Genomic DNA, 22,952 nt, shown 5'->3' on the forward strand with positions numbered 1-22,952 from the left:
CCAAAAAATATAAAGTTAGGAGTGGAGGAGACTGTACCTGAGGAACAATTGAAATATAGTTGTGAACCAGTTAAAAATTAAGGTGGGAGTGGAGGAAAGCACTGCTGGAAAGCAACTGTTTAAATTGCAAACCAGTTATAAAATAAATATAGGAGGAGTAAAGGAGATAAGGTTGGTGTCACACTCGGCCTCGCTGAATACCCCTGCAAGGTCTTGGTACTCCCTTGGGATCTGGTTTGCGTTACAAGCGGTGGTGGGTGTGGCTGCCAATTGCTTTGCTGCACCTTCTGGGAGGGACCTTTGTGTTGGTGGTGTTTTCTTCTGTAGTGGAGGGCTACTTTGGGGTTTCAGCGTGGGAGGGAATTCTTCTGGTCGGGGCGGCAGGGGTTGGGGCCCCTTTGCTATTCTCAGCCTGCGGGTTCCCTCTTGCCACCAAATGATTGGGCCCCATTTGTCGAGCCACGAGAGCCCCAATATGACTGGTTCTGTCATCTTGGGGGCTATTATGAAGCGGATCGTCTCCCAGTGATCTGCGAGTTCTAGTCTCACGGGTTCAGTCAAGTGTGTGGCGTACGCTCCTCCCACTAGGGACCCATCAACTTGCTCAAAGCGAATTGGTTGTTTGAGCTGTTTAGCTCGGATTCCCAATTTTAGAACTGTGGGTAGGTTGATTAGGCACCGTGTGCTACCCGAGTCTATTAAGGCTTGGAAAGTCTCTTGGGCCCCTGTTTTGGGGGCTGTTAGGCGTATGGGGAAAAGAAAAGGATGGACGGGTCCACTCACCATCGGGTCATCCTCGCCTTCGTCCTCCGTGTCATAGGGTTCGGGGGACTGATCTCCCTCATCTGGGATTCCTCTGGTTTCGGTCAGATGAGCGAAAAACTCCGGGATTTGGGGAGCTTCCCGCGGTACGTGGGTGACGCGCTTGGGCCCTCGTTCCAGTCGTGCTTTGGGCAGTGGAGCTGGTCCCGGTCTAGGCGTTCCACATCTTGCTGCTATGTGGCCGCTTCCCCCACATCTGTAGCATTTCAGTGGGCTCCGTGGGGCAGTTGGTCTGTAGGAGGGCTGTGATGTTGGGGTTTCTCATCTGTTGAGTGGCCCCTGGTCTGGTCGGCCTCTCTCCTTTCCCTCTGGTGGTTTTGACGTGTCACTTGCCCGCAGCCCTCTGTCGACTTTTATCGCTACCCGGAACCATTCAGCGAGTCGGTTTGGGATGTCACGATAGGCAGTCACTTGGGAAATTCTTTTATCTAGGCTTGTTCTAAAAAAATACACCAGCAATCGCTCTGGTAGGGGAGGCAGTGTCCCAATGACTCTCCTGAATTCACGGATATGCTCTCTGATAGGCTTCCCCCTCTGCATTAGGTTTCTGAGCTCGTCTTCCACATAGGGGTCCTCCTCCTCCTCCTCATAACGGGCTCTCAATAGTTGCAAGAACCCATCCGCATCTTGTAGCTGGGGGCCCCTGTATTTGTAGAGTGATGCTGACCACCTCTTTGCTTCTCCCTCCAGCCCTTCCGAGATAGCATTCACTAGGGCTCTGGGGAAAGGGTAGAGGTGTCCGAACCGCTCTATGTATATCTCAGCTGAATCGAGGAATTGGGCGAGGTTGTCTGGGTCACCATCGAACTTCCCTCTAAACTGGGGTGGCTCCTCCCTCTCTGCCCTCTCCTCTCTGTGCTGAGCTCTGGGGGCCCAGCCTTGGTGTTGATAGTCCTCTGCCTCGTGTCTCATCCTGGGGTGCTGCCTTGTCTGGGCTTCGCTGCCATTCCCATCCCCAGCTCGCCCTTCCCAATTCACTTGGGGGTTTTTCTTTATCTTTTACATTTGCAAAAGGAGATTCCGCCTCTAAGGCTTTTGGCACAGTCCCCGGGTACTTATCTGGCTCACGTTTCTTTGCTTGAAGTTCTGCGGGGAGGGAAGGCGGAGAAAGTTGAACCTTTGTATTTTCCAAGTTGGCTGGGATCACGACCACTTCTGCTCCTCCCGTTTCTTGAAGCAGGCTTTCCTCCGAGAGCTTGGCTTCAGCCATAGTCCGTCCGACCAGATGTCTGGGAGGGAACGGGATGATTTAAACTCAGCCAGCCTGGATTTGGAGGAGAGTTTGGCTGTCTGTCAGGTTTTGGTGCTATCTTAAATAAGTTTCATTTTCAAGCGCAAAATCTCTAATGAATCATTTTTATTTTAAGAATAGCAATATCCGACATTTCTGACTCAAATTGCAGCCAAACTGGCCCCTCCTTCCAACCCCCTCCTCTTCCGCTCTCCAACCCCAATGTCCCATTGGCCATCATGCAGATCCATCTCTACATCCCGGCACGTTCTTTTCACAGGAATGTAGCCCCCACCCTCGTCTCCCAGGAACCACTATCTGTAACATACAAAAACGAGGTAAAAGTTCATCTCAGCAATAAATCAAGCTTCTGCTCTCTCTGCTTCATCTCGTTATGTCAGCGCTGGAAGAGAGCCTAATTTAGAACGCTGACAGTTGGTGTGTAGTTAAAATCATACTGTGAACCAGCCAAAATAATTTAAGGTCAGGAGTGGAGGTAAGCCTTGCTGAAAAGCAGCAGATCAAGATGTGAACCAGCTAAAAAATAAAATTAGGAGGAAGTGGAAGAAACTTTACAGGAGAATAATAATATAACTGTGAACCAGTTAAATAATCAGATTGGAGTTATATAAACTATGAATTAGCCAAAATAATTTTAATAGTATAAGAGAATAACTATGGAGTAATTAAATCAAAATAAAATATTTTGGAAGTAATAAACTACAGAGTGAAATGTTGATTGATTTTGTAAAAATTCTAAGAGAAAAGGGAAATAAATTTTTGATAAGATTTGGATATTAGTTGTGATCAAGAAGAGGTGTAATATAGATTTGGTGTAATGGGTCTTAAATTGAGAAATGTATATGAAATATTGATTGTTTAAATGATAGAGATTTAGAATGGTGTTTATAGTCTAGAATGTTGGGCGAAATAATTGAATGATAAATGTTTAGAATAAGATTTTTTTTCTTTCTTTTTTCTTTTTTTTTAAAAAATATGTAATTGGATAAAAATGGGAACAAAATTGATTGTGGGAATCTTAATAATTGTACTTATTATATGACAGAACAAGCACCTGCTCTAAAAAGATGTATTTTATGTTTTGTGTTTTGAAAAATAAAAAAAAATTGGAAAAAAAAAAGACAAGATACATTCGTCAAGAATCATAGGTACAACACTTAATGATAGTCATAGGGCAGTGGTGGGTTTCAAATTTTTTTACTACCGGTTTTGTGGGCGTGGCTTGTTTGGTGGGCATGGCTTGCAGTCATGTGTCTGGGTGGGAGTGACTTGGCGGTCATGTGACTGGGTGGGAGTGGCCAAGTCGACGTCACTGAATTCTTTGTCCCAATGAATGACCTACAAAAAGAAAATATACAAAAAGCAAGTTTATTATTTTGTGCACTTACTACTTAAATAAGAATAAAATAAGTACACAAAACAATAAAAGAGGTACACAAGTACTTACATAAGAATGATAAAAGTGTTGTGTGTCTTCAATGTCACTGACTTGTTTGCTCTAATGAATGACCTCAAAAAAGAAGATATACAAAAAGGAAGTTTTTAATTTCGTGCACTTACTACTTAAATAAGAATAAAACAATAAAAGAGGTACACAAGTACTTACATAAAAGTGTTATTTGCCTTTAGCTTTAAGATGTTTCCACATCGTTCTTTCATTGCCGCCCTCCTAACTTGTACTTTTCTTAATCTTGTCTCTCGGATCATTGGCTGTGCGATGGTGTGCCCTTAACCATTGTCTGATGGTGGGAATAGGGTCCCATTCTTGTAGAGGTAGGCCATGGGTCTGCAACCTTAAACACTCAAACAGCCACTTGGGCCCATTTCCCACAGAAAACAAAACACCGGGAGCCACAAAACCTGGGTGGGCGTGGCCAACTCAACATCACTCACTCCCACCCAGTCACATGACACCCCCCAGCCATGCCTACCCAGGTTTTGTGGCTCCAGGTATTTTCTTTTAAAACAGGTCTCTCTCTCTCCCCCATCTTTCTCCCCCTCTCTCTTTCTCCCTCTCACACTTTCTCATCTCTCTTTCTCCCTCCCTCCCTCTCTCCCTCCCTCTTTCTTTCTCCCTCTCTCTTCTTTCCCCTCTCATCTCTTTCTCCCTATCTCTTATCTTTCTCCCTCCCTCCCTCTCTCTCTCATCTCTTTTTCTTTTTCCCCTCTCTCTTTCTCATCTCTCTCTCTCTCTCTCTCTCTCTCTCTTTCTCATGTGTGTGTGTGTGTGTGTGCACGCACACGCGCAGGAACCATTTCCAAAAACAGGCAAGGGTTGGGGTTTTTTTTCCGATGTTCTTTCTTCTTCTTTGGGTGCTTTTTACCATGATTTAATTTTAAATCAAGAGTCATTTCAGGATAAATGAAACACTTTTGTCCCCCTGCTGTGGCTTCCTGTCAGTTGGCTGTCCCCCCCTCCCCTCCTCCTCACTCCTCACCTGCCCTTAGAAGAGAAGGGCGGTGGAGGTGGATGGAGACTCGCTCCATATTTCAGAGTGGAAGCGAAGCGCCCCTCTACTTGCCTCTTTTTCCAGCCCTTGTTGGGAGATGTGTGACTTTCTCCACCCCGAGACACCGGCTGGGCTGCCCCAGCCGATGCTCCGCATCATAATGGGCTCCAGGAGGAGGAGGAGGAGGAGGAGGGGATGCCATCTCCCCCATTGTGCAGTGTGCTAAGTTTAAATGCAAGAGCAGCAAGCAGCCGTGGAGGCGGAGAGAGGAATATGGGGAGACGTGCAACTTTCTCCACCCCGAGACACCGGCTGGGGTGCGTCTCCCCATATTCCTCTCTCTGCCTCTGTGGCTGCTTGCTGCTCTTGCATTTAAACTTAGCACGCTGCACAATGGGGGAGACGGTGTCCCCTCCTCCTCCTCCTGGAGCCCATTACAACATGCAGCATTGGCTGCAGCCGGGTGGCCCAGCCAGTGTCTCGGCACAGAGCAAAGTCACGCGTCTCCCAAGGTGGAAAAAAAGGCAAGTAGAGGGTCGCTTTGCTCCTGTTCTGGACTACGGAACGAGTCTCTATCTGCCACAGTCACCCTTCTCTTCTCAGGGCAGGCAAGGAGGGAGGGGGAGGGGAGGGGCCACCCAGTGGTGGGATTATCTTTCAGGGAGCCACAGGAGAGGGTCCAAAGAGCCGCATGCAGCTCTAGAGCCGCACGTTGCTGACCTCCAAGGTAGGCCAATCACACCAATGGTCATCCGGCTGCTTATGTTGGAAACAGTTAGGCAACTTCTCTGTTCTGAACATATAAGGTTCATTTTTGAAAAAACCCTTTCCGCTTCTGTGAAATTTACAGCAATTGTTCTGACAATATCTTTAGCTTTTTTAATACTGTCAGGAATTGCATAGTTCTTGTGATCTTTTAAAACATTTTCTACGAAATCTCTATAATCATTCATATTAATTTGGTAATTAAAAATGTCATTAAATTCAAGCAATTGTTCTTTGGCTTCTGGCCATGGAACTACTATTTCTTCAGTATTCCAGTAATCTGGCTCCAAAAAATTGAGAAATCGTAATTTATTTGTGTCTTGCAATTGGCTACCTGTCTTTAAATGTTTGCAATCCATTAGTCTTTTCTTCAAATTGGTTATGATGCTTTCCAAAAGTTTTTCCTGAGGAAGTCCGACAAATTGATGATTTTGTACAAATTTTATATTTTTGAAGGCTTCTGAAGCAATTACTCCATCAACCTTTTTTTCGTATTGACCCTTTCCCTGTCTAACCATTTGAAATGCTTTAATTGATCTCAGCACAAGTTTTTTGGCCTTTATGATGTCTGTATTTCTTCCTTGCAGTGCATTTGACAGAAGAGAAATTTCATTTAGAAAATCGATCATCAATGCCAAATCATTTAAAAAATATATATTTTCCAGGCGGCCAGCCATACCTGAGTATTTTTCATTCGCATGAAAATACTGATGTAGCGCTGGATAAGCACGCCACACAGCTACAGTTGACCTTAAACTACAGGCAGCCCATCTTGGTCCCAAAACTCTACCAATCTTTACGATTTCAAGTCCAAGTTGTTCAGATATGTTGAAAAGTTCAGTCTGGCTCTTACAGGATTTATGAAAAGTGGTGTGTATCTTGTCAATAAATATTTTAAAGTGGTTTAGTTGCTAATGTCCTTTATGGAGTCATTTAAAACAAGTTGGAGGCGATGGTTTAAGCAGTGCCATATAACGATGTTTGGAAACTGTTTTGCTATTCTACTGCTCACCCCAGATTTTCTTCCAAGCATAACGCTGGCACCATCAGAGCAAAATGCTATTAAATTTTTTTGTAGATAGTCCGTAGTAAACAGAGGTGGGTTGCTACCGGTTTGGACCGGTTCGGGAGAACCATTAGCGGAAATTTGGCATGGTTCCCTGAACTGGTAGTGACCTCTGTCTGGCCACGCCCCCGAACCGGTCCCTGGTCACTCACCCTGCCCGCCCAATGCTCGCTTGCCCTGCCTGCCCCGCCCAGCCACTACTTGCAGAATCTAGCCACATACTTCTGCTCACTGCTGCTGGCAAAGGTAAGGCCGAAAGGTAAGGCTGGTGGGTGGGCAGGGGAGGGAGAACTGCTGGAGGGGTGATACCAGCAGCGGGTGGTGGACTGATGCACGCCGGGAGGGAGGGGAACGTGTGGGAGATCGCGGAACCGGAGCTCTTCCCGTGCGTTTCCCCCAGCCGGCCTGGCCTGCAAAGGAAGCATGCAGGAGATCCTAGCTGCAGTTTACTTGTGAGCACCATTGGCCGGGAGAGGCAGGGATAAAGGCCAATGGTGCTCACGAGTAAACTGAGGCTCCTAAGGGGGGGTCAAGCCTCCCCACCCACAACATCTTCACCTGAGGGCATCGCTGGCAGCCACTTCTTGTGCCTCCCATCCTGTGCTCTTCCCACTGCTGCTCAGCCTCCTCGATGCACGGAGACAGGAGGCGGCGGTTTCTTTCACTACCTGCGAGGTGCTGGCTGCGAGCAGCAGATCGAGTAAACCAGCGATCTGCCGGCTGCCTCTAATCTGCAGTTTACTCAAGAGCAAGTTTACTCATGAGCATTGTGCTCATGAGTAAACTGCAGATTACAGGAAGCCGGCAGATTGCTGGCTTACTCGCTTTGCTGATCGCCTGGCAGAGCGCAGACTGGCAGCTCCGGGTCATCTCTCAGCTGTTGTGTGCAGGGAAAAACCTTGCAAAGTAGAGAAAAACTTCTTGTGAGTGTGAGAAGTTAATTGCCTTGCACTCACGAGAAATTTTTCTTTACTTTGCAAGGTTTTTCCCTGCACACAACAGCTGAGAGATGACCCGGAACTGCCACTCTCCGGTAAAATGTGCGTCTCCCAGTGGGGTGCAATTTGGGGTGGCAGGTGGGGCAGGGGATGGGGGGAGCTCAGCAAGCTTTGCAGCTGTGTGGCTATAAAGGTTGCCGGGCTGGCTCCCCTCTCCCTGCTGGCCAGTGCCTCCCGAAGCCGCTGGCGTTGCATGCAGCCGCTGTGCTGGGACTGATGGGGCAGCAGCAGCCCTCTCCTGTCTTTCTCCAGCTGGGCGGGAAAAAAAGGAGGGGGACTTCACAAACAAAAGAGAATTCTCTCTTTTGGCACCAGAGCCAAAGCTAAAAGAAACTGGTGGGGAGAAAAAGAGGGAGGGTAGGAACAAGGGAAGGGCATTTTTTTCGTTGTTTTAACTCCATAGCAACATCCTTCCCAGCTACTGCTTTCTCTTCCCACTGAAAGAAAGTAGCCTTACTGCCAAGTAAACATGCATAGGCTTTACGTAGTTCAGAAATAGGGTATTGATTAGTATCAGGTGTATTATAGTGAGAAACGAGAACTTCTGTAACAACAGATACTTTGTGCCCAGACCAGGTGTGTGTGTGTGTGTGTGTGTGTGTGTGTGTGTGTGTGTGTGTGTGTGTGTGAGAGAGAGAGAGAGAGAGAGAGAGACAGAGACAGAGACAGAGAGACAGAGAGAGAGACAGAGAGAGAGACAGAGAGAGACAGAGAGAGACAGAGAGAGAGAGAAGAAAGAAAGAAAGAAAGAAAGAAAGAAAGAAAGAAAGAAAGAAAGAAAGAAAGGAAGGAAGGAAGGAAGGAAGGAAGGAAGGAAGGAAGGAAGGAAGGAAGGAAGGAAGGAAGGGAGAGAGTGTGTGTGTGAGAGAGAGAGAAGAAAGAAAGAAAGAGACAGAAAGAGAGAAAGAGAGAAAAAGAAAGAGGGAAGGAGAGAGAGATAGAAGAGAAAGAAAGAGAAAGGAAGGGAGAGAGAGAGAGAGAGAGAGAGGGAGGGAGGGAGAGAGAGAGAGAGAGAGAGAGAGAGAGAGAGAGAGAGAGAGAACTCTTTGCTATTATTTTTAATTGTTCCATTATTTATCATGTGTTAATATTTTACACTGTCTCTACACCTAGAGTGATTTTACTGCCTTTCTTTTGCCCAGGGCTACCACATATTTTTCAGGGATTTACATGCATTCAATGTCTATAGTCCAGAGCATAAATATGTGTGTGTTTATTTTGTACATCAGGTTGCATAAGTCCATCTTAATATGCTATTCCTGGTATATGAAAAAGAAGCACCCTTGTGATCTTTGACTTTTAGGCTTGCTGTCAAACAGCAGCCATAATACTAATTACTGTTTTGAACAATATGCAGGTTGTCAGGTTTCGATGTCATCTCAAATAAATTGCACTCCCAAACAATTAATCTTTGCTGAAATATTCCATTTATTGAGTACGACAGATCTGGCCCCGACTTCGTCGTAGCCGATATTAACCCTCTGACCCCCAAACCCTTCCCTTTCCGTTCCCCAATTCTCATCTTCTCATTGGCCATCTTCCAAGTCAGTCTCCCCAGCTTCTGACCTCACCCCACAGGAATGTTCCCCCCCATCCCATCTCCTAGGGGATATTATCTACAGAGAAAATAAGTAGGTGAAAAGTCAAGCCTCATCTTTTTATGGCAGCATCAGAATGCTGACACAGGTTGTATTACACGAATGGCTATTTTATATGTGAAATTATGACTGAAATATTTCTGCACTTATATTGGTTCACACTTTCAGGAAGTTTCTCCTTCGTTTTAGGTTGCTTCTCTCTTTTTTCAGTTTCCATCCATTGCTTCTTGTTTTGCCTTCTGGTGCTTTGGAAAATACATTGCCCCCTCTTCTTTCTGGCAGCCCCTTAAAAGCCTGTTGCCTATCACACTCTTGGGCAAAGCATGTGAGCCATTTCCTCCTTTCAGTGGTCCATGAAAGTACATCTATAGTATGTAGATAATAAAGTTGAAAAAAGGTGAACAACATTTTTACAGAACTATAGATACGTTGAGGCTGGGCGTGACAAGGAATGGCTGGGAGGGGAGGGGCCAGGCGAGGCACCCCTTGATGTGAGTGACATTGAGTTGGCCACACCCACCCAGTCACATGACCATCAAGCCACACCCACTGTCACATGACCATCAAGCCACGCCCACAAAATAAGTGTCAACGTTGCGTTGCGTCTCCGTGTGAACAAGGAGAAAGGAGCACACGTAGTCTTAGCTTGCTGCAACTTTTTCTTTTATTAGAACAATCCTTCACACGATGCACGGCAAAGCTGACGGTAATGCGGATACTCAAAATCGGCGTTGGGAGCGGCTGCCTCCCAACGCCTTTTAAACAGCGCGCCGGCGAGGTATTAAGACCACTGCCCTTCCGGGTTTACTGCGCATGCGCCGCCGAGACGCTGTCCCGTTGCAGCGAAAAGGCACACAGTAATCCCTCTCCCCGGCCGCCACCGTGCCCGAATGCCTAACAAAACAATACAACCCCCACCACTGTGTAACAGCGTAGACAGTCTCCGACGCTTCCATCGCCAACTCCCCCGGGTCGTTATCACGGTAGTGGCTGGGTGTCGAGTGGATCGCGACAGGCGGCTCCCCCTACCAGGGGCCCTCCTGGAAGACACGAAAAAAAACATGTTAAGCCCCTACATTAAGGGTGTATGTCCGCACTCTGGGGCCCTGGTTTGTGGGGATACTGTCTATGAAATTGCTTGACCAAGCGATTAGCCTCCATGTCAGTGGCGGCTACCCATGACGCTTCTTCGAACGGGTATCCTTTCCATTTAAGCAAATATTTGAGTTTTCCCCTACTAAGCTTTGAGTCTAGGATCTGTTCTATTTCATACCGATCATCCTTCACCGGGCCAGGCCTGCTTACAGGTTCCCGGACTACCTCCACGGGTTTCAATAAACTACTATGGAACACAGGGTGTACCTTGCCGAGTAACGGCGGCAATTTGAGTTCCACTGTGACTGGATTAATGACCTTTATAACAGGGAAGGGACCCAAATATTTAGGACTTAGTTTCTGGCTCGGTGTCCATAATTTCAGGTATTTGGTGGAAAGATATACTCTATCTCCAACTACGAACGGTTTATGGTCTGCTCTCCGTCTGTCAGCTTGGTGTTTTTGCATTAAGGCTGCTTTCTCTAAAGCCTTTTTTATATGAGGCCAACTCCTCCCAATGTGGCTGGCCCATGTACCAGGGGCCAGCTGGTCTTGGGATTGCACATCGAGTTCAGGGATGGCAGGAAAGTCTTTACCAGACACTGCACGGAACGGAGTAACCCCTGTACTCCCATGGATTGTATTATTGTAAGCAACTTCTGCGAAAGGGAGTAACTCCGACCAGTCTGTCTGTTGGTATGAAACTTAACACCGTAAATACCTCTCTATCATAGCATTCGCCCGTTCCGCTGCACCATTGGTGCTCGGGTGAAACCCAGAACTTAACCCCTGTGACGAGCCGATCATGGCTACGAAGGTACGCCAAAACTTTGAGGTGAATTGGACACCTCTGTCTGAAATAATACGGCGAGGTGCACCATGTAATCCAAATGGCATAACTCTAAACTTATAACTGCCCAGGGGACAATTGAAGGTGGTCTTCCATTCATCACCAGGTCTAATTCGGACCCGATAGTATGCCTCACGCAGGTCTAGCTTCGTAAACACTTTACCGGTCGATAGCGTAGCTAAAAGGTCCTTCATGAGAGGCAGGGGATATAGATGCTCAACGCAGACGGTGTTTAGGTCCCGGAAATCTACACACAAACGTAACCCGCCATCCTTTTTTTCCCGGAACAAGACGGGCGCCGCCATGTGGGATCTGCTGGGCTGAATGAAGCCCCTGGCTAGGTTCTTATCGATGTATCGCCTTAATTCCTCTAACTCGGGTTTTGTCATGGCGTACATGCGAGGTTTTGGCAAACGAACCCCTGGTTTCAATTCGATAGCACAGTCTGTCGGCCTGTGGGGGGGGGGTAGCATCTCACATTCCTGCTCGTCGAAGACCGCCGACAGATCACTATACTCCACAGGGTATTTACTCGGCGGCTGTTCTGGTATTACGTCCCCCTCCTCCTCTGCTCTCCCGCTCAAGTCCTCCGGGACTGGATCAGGGCCAAGTCCCAAACGTAATCTCCGGTAACCACCCTCCCACCAGATAGTTGGCCTCCACTTGTCTAGCCAGGCCAATCCGAGAATGAGGGGCTCTACCATAGTATCAACAACCACAAAACGGATCTTTTCCCAATGGTCCCCCACCTCCAGACGGACCGGCTCAGTTACTTGGGTTGCTGGTCTGCCCCCCAATAATGACCCATCCATCTGTTCAAACCGTATGGGGACCCGTAAGGGCACCAGTTGTAAACCTAGTTCCACGGCTACAGATTTCTGCAGAAGACATCGGGTGCACCCAGAATCAATAAGGACGTCCCGCTCCACCCTTCCTGCTGTGTGTAAGTGCTTTAGGACCACAGGTATCACAAAAGGTCGTATCGGGCCACTTACCATGGGGTCTCCAGCTGCATCGTCTTCACTGCTGTCCGAGGCCACAGGGGTACTCCCTTGGAGCGGAAGGGATCTTGCTTCTGACGCCGGCCCACGGGTAGACACCGATGTCATTGTAGGTGTGGCCCCTCTGGACCAATCCGACGATGAGCGGACTCGTTCTCGACCTTTCCCTGCGGATGATGGTGTCTTGGAGGCAGCCGACACAGGAGGTACAGGACAATCAGCGGCACGATGACCCAGCTGGTTACACCGAAAACATCGGATTGCACCCCTCCCAACAGGGAGGATAGAACGAGGAGGAGGAGACCCTACTCCCCGGGTACCCACGGGCCTATCATTGCTGCGTCGTGTGGCGGTGGAGAACCCAGCCACCCCTCGGGGTCGAAACTCCCGTAATCCTACATCAAGGTCTACGGCAGCCTTAAACCATTCCGTGAGTTTGGGTGGTAGACCCCTGTACACACACGCCTGTCTCAGCTCCCTATCTAGACCTAGGCGGAATTGATGAATGAGTAACCGTTCAGGCCATGCCCGTAAGCGACCTGCCACGGTCCGAAACTCCTTGACATATTGTCTGGCAGGCCGGCCCCCTTGTTTCAATGACACCAACTCGCCTTCTAACAATTGGGTACGTGACTGATCTTCAAAGCGGCAACGTAACGCCTCTAGAAAGAGGCCCACATCAGCTAATTCCTTGGCGTGGTCGCTATGTAAGTCAGCGACCCAGTCTGCGGCTTCGCCGGACAGGACAGTGGTTATAGCCACCACCATAGACCATTGCGACGGGAAGAGATGACCATACAAGTCCATATAACTAAGGATCTGACTCAAAAACAACGAAACTCTGTCCGGACTACCGTCGAAGGTGGCTTGGAGGGGAGGAGGACCCCACAGCTGCTGCTGGGCGTGCCACGGGCCAGGACCCCATCCGGGCCCCGGAGCCATCGGTCTCGCATCCGGAGCGCCCCTAGCACCACTCCCACGGTGGAGGTCTCTCTGCTGACGATTGTGTCCTTGCGACCCCTGCTGGTTGAATCGTGGTCCCCTTGCCCTGTCTCCATCCCCGTCTTGACCCCGAAGGCCCGTATGGGACACGGTCTGGGCAGAACCAGGCGCTCCTTGGTCGCGATACTCGAGCCGTGGCGTCCCCTCCCCGATGCGTAACTTTGGGCTCGCCAAACGAAAACGAGCCTCCGAGGCGCTGTGAGGTGCCCTTTGTCCCTGCCAGGGTCGTGCCTCCGGTATCCATGGTTGCCAGGAGGGGGCGTCCCGGAAGCTTGCCTCGCCAAACTTCTCCCGTAAAATATCCAGCGTGGACGCCCCCAGTCCGGTAGAACAACTCATATCATATTCATCTTCTTCTGTCCACCTCCGTTCCCTCCACCCCTGGAACGACGCGCCGGCCAGGTCAGGGGGGGATGACGCCCATTGCTCTAGCGAATCCCTCTCACCTCGGGAAGGCCACTCATCCATACGGGGGTTGCCACCGGCCGCCTGGGGCGTGGCCACCTTCGGGCGTACGACGGTCATGTCCAGCTCTTCAGATGCTGGGGTCTCTGACAAGCCTTCTATGTCCGCATCCAACTCCTCCTCGGTCGCCGGGGACTCAGCTGCTGCGCCCTCCGCCATGCCGCTGGACCGCCGCTGAAAGCGAGGAGAACGCCGACTTTCTGTCAACGTTGCGTTGCGTCTCCGTGTGAACAAGGAGAAAGGAGCACACGTAGTCTTAGCTTGCTGCAACTTTTTCTTTTATTAGAACAATCCTTCACACGATGCACGGCAAAGCTGACGGTAATGCGGATACTCAAAATCGGCGTTGGGAGCGGCTGCCTCCCAACGCCTTTTAAACAGCGCGCCGGCGAGGTATTAAGACCACCGCCCTTCCGGGTTTACGGCGCATGCGCCGCTGAGACGCTGTCCCGTTGCAGCGAAAAGGCACACAGTAATCCCTCTCCCCGGCCGCCACCGTGCCCGAACGCCTAACAAAACAATACAACCCCCACCACCGTGTAACAGCGTAGACAGTCTCCGACGCTTCCATCGCCAACTCCCCCGGGTCGTTATCACGGTAGTGGCTGGGTGTCGAGTGGATCGCGACAATAAGCTACGCCCACTGAACCGGTAGTAAAAAAATTTAGAACCCACCCCTGGTAGTAAACCCAACCTTATGTAAACTCTCCATAAGTGAAGTACATATTGTCTCTGCATCTTGTTTTTCCAATTCAACAAGCTCAACAAAAACTGTTGGTGGGTTATCTGAATCCTCAACTTTTATGAAAACTATCACAACTGGTCTGCATGATAGCGTTGAAGCTTTGTCAATGATCAAACACACTTTCAGATTCTGTGCAATAATGCTGGTAAACATTTCGGTTTTAATTCCTTTTGCGATGAAATCAACTATTTTCACTGCAGTTCTCCGTGAATGCAATCCTACTCCCAGATCTACTCCAATTGTAGTTAGCAATTCTACCTCTCCTTCTATGTCTGAAAATGGTTTACATCTTTTTGCCAGACTGTAAACTGTAAGGAATACTTTACGAGTAGTAGATAAATTTTTTTCAGTTGACCTATCTACTGATTTTGTTATAGCATCCTTCTCCCGTTGTTTTATGTTGTCTCTGCAAATGATGTGTGATTTTGATGTGAAATGTTCTTTCATTTTTTTCCCTAAGAGATGCTTGCTGTACCTCTTTACTTGTCCCTGCTGCCTCAATCTTAAAATGTTTCCATTCTCTGGAAACATGAACGCCTTTCTCTAATGAGAACTCATGTTTCGCACAGTACTTACAACCTAACTTTTTGTTTGCAACTTCCAGACCATCATACTTCTCTTGAAAGTTGCTGTATTGCTGCAAGGTCCAGCAGTCAGGAAGATCAAGAAGACTTTCAGTTGAGGAGATTGACTTGCTGCTTTCTCCACATTCAAGTGGTGGCAGTGGTGCTTGTGGTGCTTTTGATGGTTTTGGATCCAATTCTGTTGTATCTGATTGTTCCAGTCTTGGTCTCTTGGTGAAGAAAGAGGTCATAATACATTGCTTTTTCATCCTGTTAAAGGGTACTACTGCAAAAGAAAAGAAACAATATTGTGCTTTGGACTCAATTGTGGTTGTAAGCTGAGGACTAAAGGTAACAGAAGGGAGCTCTGTTTTCACCCAACAATGTACAGTCTTTTCAGGATGTGATTGGGGTCCAACAAACAAGAAAGATAAAGTGTTTCAGCCAAGAAGTTAGATCAAGAAGAATGACTTTCATAGGTACATTCACAGAGCAATACTGAATTAATTTTCATGAAATTTATTCCTCAGTTCAAGAAACAGGAATATATGAATTAGGTTGAGTATTTAGGTCAGTACAAGTCAAGTAGCCATTCAAGAGTTAGTGGTCTCATCATGGTTAGAAGCAATGGTAAAGCAAGATATGGATTTAAAACCAGAAATATATTGTTGGGTATGTTAAAGGGAATACATATTTAATTTTACACATGTTAACAGCTGCTAGAATTGTGTTTGCACAACAGTGGAAAAACAAAGAAATGAAAGTGAATAAAAACAATATTAGAATGTGCAGAAATGAATAAAGTAACAATTTAAATCATGGAGAAGGCTTTGAACACTTTTTAACGTGGGATTTGTTTTATCAATGGCTAACTAACAGAAACAGAAGTTAGAAATCTAAAAGTATAAAAGAAAACACCAACTGTATAAGGAAAGTTCACTAAAATGGATAAGCACATAGTATTAGTATTTGATTATGATTAAAGTGTAGATAACTGGGGGACCATAAACCCCCGCCCCCCCAAAAAAAAACTAGGACAGTGCCAGGAAAACACTGAAAGAATAACAAGAGTTGTCCCCCAAAAGACTACAGATAAAACCAGTTTTTTCTCTAACCCTAAGTACAGGAAAGACAAAGCCACTGGAATAAAAATATTGAGAAGTAAGTTTTCCAAGGATCTTGCCCAATAATCACAGACACGATAGGCTTTGAGTTCAATGTATTTATTTACTCCATTTCTTTCTTTTCAGGTACTCATTTGGAACTGGTCCTGGACTTCTGTGCACAGCCTTATATATGGAGGAGGTGGAGTCAAGGTAAGGAGGGGTTATGGGAAGGGCTAAGTGAGGGAGGAGGGGTCAGTGGGTCAGTCTATGCAATGGTGTATACACAGTTAGGCATTTACTCGTAACAAATCCCCCTCTAAATGCCTAACATTCGGGGTTGATTCTGTACCCGGCATGGTCACCCCTAGTTTTGATGTGAGATATGTGTGTTGCTTGTTTGGTAATGGTTTCGTTAGAATGTCTGCAACTTGCTCAGAGGTTTTACAATGTACGGCCCTAATGAAACCTACATTTGATAACTGCCTGACATGCTTATGCTTGATGTCGATATGTCTGGACCTCTGACCCACTGCTTCTGCATTGGAGATGTCTATGGCTGCTTTATTGTCCTCGTGGATAGTTATAGGGTAAGCCGGTTCGGTCCATATTTCAGAGAGCAGGTCATCAAACCACACTAAATTGTTAGCTGCCTTTGATAGGCAGATGTACTCTGCTTCTGCCGTGGATGTGGCAACCAGGTTCTGTTTGCCGGTATACCAGTGTACCGGGCAGTTATTGATGAGGAACACGTAACCTGATGTGCTTTTCCTGCTCTTGGTATCACCCGCCCAGTCAGCGTCCGCATAGCAGGTCAGCGCCGGTTCTTTGGATTTGGATGGTTCCAGGCATAGGTACGCGTCTATGCTATGTTTCAGGTACCTGATTACTCGCTTCACCCCTTCCCAGTGGTATACCTTGGGTTCACTGACATGTCTGGATAATAAATTAACAGCTAAGCTGATATCGGGCCTTGTCCAATTGGCAATATACAGGAGGGATCCAATGACAGATCTATACAAGGTGTTGTCCTTAAATGACTCCCCCTCTTCGTGCATATGTTTCAAGAAGTCTGTTTGCATGTGGGTTTCGCATGGCTTAGCGTCCCTCATGTTGCATCTATGTATACATTCTAATATTTTCTCCTTTTGAGAAACCTTGAACCCGTTCTCTGTTTTCTCGATTTGTACTCCTAGATACTTATTGACTTTCCCTAGGGTTTTGAGTGTGAATTGTTTCCCCAGTTCTCTGGCGAATTTATCGCAATTTTGCTTGTGCTGCCCCATGTACAGGATGTCGTCTACGTAAACGAGTGTGTATTCGACCGATGTGCCCTCCCTCTTGGCGAAGAGGCAGAGGTCTGCTGATGTGGCGGTAAAACCCATGTCCCTGAGTGTTTTGGCTAGGCATTCATACCATCTTTTCCCGGACTGTCTTAAACCGTACAAACTTTTGTTTAGTAGCCAAGTGACTCCTTCTTTTGCGCCTTTCCCTGGGGGTGCCCTGACATATATTTCTTTGTCTAACTTCGCATGGAGGTATGCGGTTTGAACGTCAAATTGGTAGACTTCTAGGCCTAAGATAGATGCAACTACTAGGGCGCTTTTGACACATTCTGCCCTAACTGTGGGTGAGTAGGTATCCATGTAGTCGTCTGGATACCTTTGGGCGAACCCCTGAGCTACGAGTCTAGCCTTGTAGAGGGCCTTGTTGTCTTCGAGTTCCTTGATTTTGAAAACCCACTTCGTGCCTATGAGTGTCTTATCGGCTGGGACCTTAGAGGGGGTGTACACGTTCAGTTTGCGCAGGCTAGCCATCTCCCTTTCCATAGCTTGCTCCCACCTATCTCTCTCTACCTGTGGCAGGCTAATGATTTCTTCGTATGAGTTGGGTGTTGTTCTATTTGGGTGAATGGACATGACATAATCTTCAAATCTCTTGGGCATTTTGTTTCTGTTGGGTCTGATAGGTCTCATGGGTCTTGTGTCAGTGTCGTGCATGTATTTGGCCTCCTTCTCTGTGACCGTGTCTACCTTGATGATGGGGTGGTCTTCCTTCCACCCCTTGGTGGCTACCTCATGGTGTCTTGGTCTTTGTCTGTCTTGTGTATTTGCTTCTAATGTGATGGGTTTGCTTTTGTCCCTTGATTCGTTTGTGTCTTCCTGTCTGATGAGTGTCTCGTTGAGGTGTATCTTAGACCAGTTGGCGTTCTCGTGGAACACCGCTGTTCTGGATACAATGAACCTGTTGTCCCTGTCAATGAATCTATAGCCTTTTGTGCCTGGTTCATACCCCATGAACCTTAATCTCCTGGAGACCTTGTCTCCTTTTCGCCTCAGTTGCCTGGGGATGTGCACATCCGCCGTGACTCCAAATATGTGCAGGTGCGCAATCTTTGGTTTTCGGTCGTACATCACCTCATAAGGTGTTTTCCCTATTACGCTAGACCAGAGTCTGTTCAACATATAATTTGAGTAGTTGAGAGCTTCTGCCCAGAATGGCTGTCCTAACCCCGCATCCTCTAGGGCGCATCTCATCATTGTTTGTAGGACTCCATTCCTCTTCTCTACGACTCCATTTTGGAATGCGGAAAAGGAAGAAGTCTTGTAGTGTATTATCCCGTGCATCTTTGACCAGTTCGAGAATTCCCTCGATAAGAACTCAGACCCCCTATCTGTCATTATTTGCCTTATCTTTGTGTTGTGTTGCGTTTCCACTCTCTTATAAAACTCTTTAAATTTTTGGAATACCTCGTCTTTATGATTAATGGTATACACAAAGCCATAGCGGCTGTAGTCGTCTACTATTGTCAGAAAATATCTCCTTTTGTATTTTATAGAGGGCTTCATGGGGCCCACAATGTCCATATGTACCAGGTGGAAGATAGAATTGGTGGTACAGGTGGCTTTTCTAGGTCTGGGTTTGGTTTTTAACTTAGATGATTTACATACAGAACAAGTAGTTTTTGCAGTTTTTTATTTTCAAATCACTGGTACATTCTGTCATTTTTTGGATGACTGGGAAGCTGGCATGGCCCAATTTTCTATGTAGCAAATGGGCGCAGTCATCGTGAATGGGTTTGCCTATTAACAATTTCCCTCTGTGTGTCGTGTTGCCTTCGGTGGGGTCGTCTTCCCTGCCCCCCTCTGCCTCAACATGTGTGTTGACTTTATTCTCAGTGTTTTCTAGTTGGGCGATAACTTGGGTCTGGTTATTCTTTTTAGGGTGGAGGTATGTTAGCCCTCCATTAATGACTATTTTGCTGATGCTTTCCCTGTCTCTGGTCAGGTAGGCTTCTCCCTCTTTGAAGGTGGTCTCTATGCCCATGTCCTTGCTCAGTTTAAGCGGTGCTAAAATGTTGTGGGGTATTTCGGGTATGAGTAATACCCCCTCTACTTTGCCTATTCCGCTTATGAACGTGTTTCCTCTCCCTGTCACTAGGACCTTGTTTTGATTGGCCACCTTAATGTGGTAGTTTTCCTCTGTGAATGAGGTCAGTATCTTTATGTCATGAGTTGTGTGGTTGGTGGCTCCCGAGTCGATGAGCCATGCTTCTCCTTCTCTGGTTTGTAAGTGTGTGTGTGTGTTCTCCCCGATCCCATACATGGACCCTGATCGGCTCTCCCTAGAGCTGTCCCTACTTCCCCTTCTGTTCCTTGGGTCGGGGGAGTCTCTGTGCCTGTATCTGTTGTCTGATGGGGATCTATCGGGGAGCCCCGGCTTCCTGCCTTCCCTTTCCCTTTGGTAGGTGTGGTCCCTTCCCCTTGAGTTTTTTGGGCAATCCCATTTGTAGTGGTTCTTTGAGCCACAAGTGAAGCATTCTGGGTAGTCTAGGTTCCTGGTTTGGAACTCAACTTTCTTAGTTGGCCTGCTGTCCCTGCGGCTGATGGAGCGGTCCCTCCTTAAGCTATCTTCTGCTATTATCCTATTTGTCAGTGACTCGAGTGTGAGGTGGCCTAAGCCTATGCTATCCAGCTGCATTATAAAATTGTCCCAGCTGGAGTCCAGGGAGTTGATGACAATGCTCTTCATGCTCTCTTCGGATATATCCTCCCCCCTTTGTATCAGTTCAGTTCTTGTGGCATTCAGGTTCAGTATATGTTCACCCATGGGAGTCCCTGCTTTATGCCTGGCAGAGTGGAATTCCCTGGATATCCTTGCTGTGGTGGCAGCGCTTTTACTATAGAACAGATTAAATATTCTCTGCTGTATCTCAGACACAGTCAGATAATGGCTTAGGCTGGGGTATACACCTGGTGGGATATTTGCTATAATTAAATAGTAAGCCCTGTGATGCAAGCAATCTGTTTCTAAAGTCCAAGGTTTTGTGGGGGGGTCATCAACTAAAAACAGTAGATCCTCTTTTAAAAATAAAACCTGGAGTTGGTGATTCCACTGCATGAGGTTTGATCCATCTAATTTGAGAGTGGGAAAGTTAGCTGGTAAATTCCCTGAGTTGTGTGATGAATTACTCACAGTCTGTTGCTGCCCATGGTGTCTCAGGTGAGGGAACTCACAATATGGCTTGGGTATGCAGTTTGCAGCTCTGTACAGACTTGGATTTATGTTCTCTCCTTCTCTTCTTGCAGGAGCCGACTGAGCATGTGCGAGGCCCATTTCGCGTCTGTAGCCGATGGGAGAGTAGCTGGCTGTTGCTGCTCTTAGGCCTTGGCCTAGGCCTCCAGTTGGGGGTCCCATCTCACTCCTGGGGTGTCCGGCTTCATCTCTGGAGGCAGGCATCCATCGCTGGGCATCCGGATCCATGCAGGAGGCTGGAGAGAGTCGAGGAGGCGAGGCGGTCGTAAGTCGAGGACTTCTGGGGTTCTGCGGCGTGGCGGCTGCAGTGGGTCCCGATCCTTGATTGCTGGTCCCTGGGCACGTGAGTAGGCTGGGCGGAGGCCGCATGGGGGTTGAGTAGCTGGTGTGGCCTCTTCCCCTCGGGCCTCTTATGCTTGGTGCTGTGGGTGCTGGGTTCGAGTCCTGCCATCTGCATGATTCAAGCGTAGTTGGTGCCCTGCGGTTGTCTTCGTGGGGGTTGGTCATCGTGTGGAGTATCTGGGGGGGGGTGCTATCATCGATGGCCCCCCCGTAGCCCCCTCGGTTCGCGGCGGTGTCTCTGAGGTGCGTGGCTGGCATGAAGGGGTTGCGTGCAGGGCCTATCGCGGCTGCTGGGGCCCTGGGTGTCTTTCTGGCTTCGAGCTCGGGAGGCGAGCTCCAGATGCCTTGGTGTGTCCCTTCTGGGGTGCCTTTGGCTGTTCCCCCATTTGTTCTGGGGTTTCTTTCATTTCGCGCCATTGGATTTGAATCCTGGCTCCCTATTGGTTGGTGGCCATCCCAAGATGGCCGCCGGGAGCATGTCGCGAAAATGGAACCGCTTGGGTCTTGGGTCTCTGCCAGGGGGTATCTCTGTCTTACCAGTCTGGCAGCCTCGTGGTCTTGCTCCTGGGGGCTCATCGCTGCTCCCTGGTCATCTAGAAGGTCCCGGAGCTTCGCGATGAGTTCATCCTTGCTTATGGAGGCGTCTATCATTTTCTGTATGATGTCCTTTAGTTCATCTCTCTCGGGTGATCTGTCTCTGGCGTGCCTGGCCGCACTTTCTTTTGGCCTCACGCTTCTGTTTGTTTGGTCCAGTTCCTCCATCTCCAAGGCAGTTGGGATTCTGGCGGTGGCACCTTCAGGTTCCCCCAGCTCTGCCATCAGCCTGGTGGTGGACCTTGTGTTCATCCTTCCTTCCATTTCCGATTTTGGTTCTGTTTATTGGGCATAACCGTCCTCTGCTACCATATTGAGAAGTAAGTTTTCCAAGGATCTTGCCCAATAATCACAGACACGATAGGCTTTGAGTTCAATGTATTTATTTACTCCATTTCTTTCTTTTCAGGTACTCATTTGGAACTGGTCCTGGACTTCTGTGCACAGCCTTATATATGGAGGAGGTGGAGTCAAGGTAAGGAGGGGTTATGGGAAGGGCTAAGTGAGGGAGGAGGGGTCAGTGGGTCAGTCTATGCAATGGTGTATACACAGTTAGGCATTTACTCGTAACAAAAAACCATCATCAAGGCATTGTGGGAAGTATAGTACACCCCAAAAGGACAGTGCCAGAAACCTCACAGCACCAGAAACCTCAGAAAACTGCCAAGAAACTCAAGCCAGCGCTTCCCCCTTTAAGAAACACCCAGGCAAAAGCACCAGCTGAAAGGAACCCTTAAGTACAGCCATTAAGATAAGGGGAATAAGGCTAAAAATAACTCTCCTTGAACTCCCCATTTCCTCTTTCCTGACAGAATTAACCCCTAGGATAGGAAAGACAAAAGACCTGGGACCAAGATTAGCCCAAGAAAACAGGAAAATGACACCCAGGGCAATCAGAAAAACATCAAAACCCATCAAGCTGCAGGAGCTCACAAAGCTACACAAAGCTGAACAAAGGAAAGCAGCTATTGAGTCACATAAAATGTGGTTGCTGCAAGAAGCAACCACCTCACAAAAATTACACAACCTCAAAAACCAGTTATCACACTTACACACAAAATCTCACAAAGCTGCACAAAGCTGCACATATGAAAGCAGCTATTGAATTTGAGTCACATAAAACGCAACCACGTTCCATGTGACTCAATAGCTTGCTTTTATATGTGCAGCATTGTGCAAGCTTTGTGAGATTTTGTGTTTCTGTAGTGAGTGTGAATCATTACACAAACACACAGAATCTCACAAAGCTTGCACAAATCTGAACATATAAAAGCAGCTAAAATTTCCTAAATTTTATGTGACTCTATTTCCTTAAAAAAATACATTTCCTAAAAACAATAACATTTCCTAAAAATAACATTATTACAATCATTTTTTTTAAAGCATAAAGAAAAAAACCCCAGCCACTTACCCAATTGAAGGTACAAGGCAGGCAGGCAGGCAGGCAGATTCAGTTGCTCACCGATGAGATGGATGCAGCCATGGGATGCCTTCCACTTCCAGCAAGGCAGGTCTGCCAGCCACTTGGGATTTGGCTCCTGAAGCCTGGAGGCTGTACAAGGCAGGCAGGTAAGGCAGGCTGGAGGTTGGAGGGACAGTGGAAATGTTAGGCCCACCTGGGATGGAGCCGAGGCGGTCGCGAAGCCTATGGGAGCCTGTGGATTGGGGCGGCCGGCCAGCAAGGCCCCAGCCAAGCTAGGGCAGG

General features: G+C 47.7%; 1 pseudogene; it reads right to left on the reverse strand.

The window, feature by feature from the left end:
- Positions 1 to 3,689: 3,689 nt before the first annotated feature.
- Positions 3,690 to 21,511, reverse strand: LOC139317591 (E3 SUMO-protein ligase KIAA1586-like; annotated as a pseudogene).
- Between the last annotated feature and the right edge of the window lie 1,441 nt (positions 21,512 to 22,952).

Source organism: Pituophis catenifer, unplaced genomic scaffold (genome assembly GCF_029215685.1).
Source record: "Pituophis catenifer annectens isolate HBS135680 unplaced genomic scaffold, rPitCat1.0.hap2 SCAF_5, whole genome shotgun sequence".
Lineage (NCBI taxonomy): Eukaryota > Metazoa > Chordata > Lepidosauria > Squamata > Colubridae > Pituophis > Pituophis catenifer.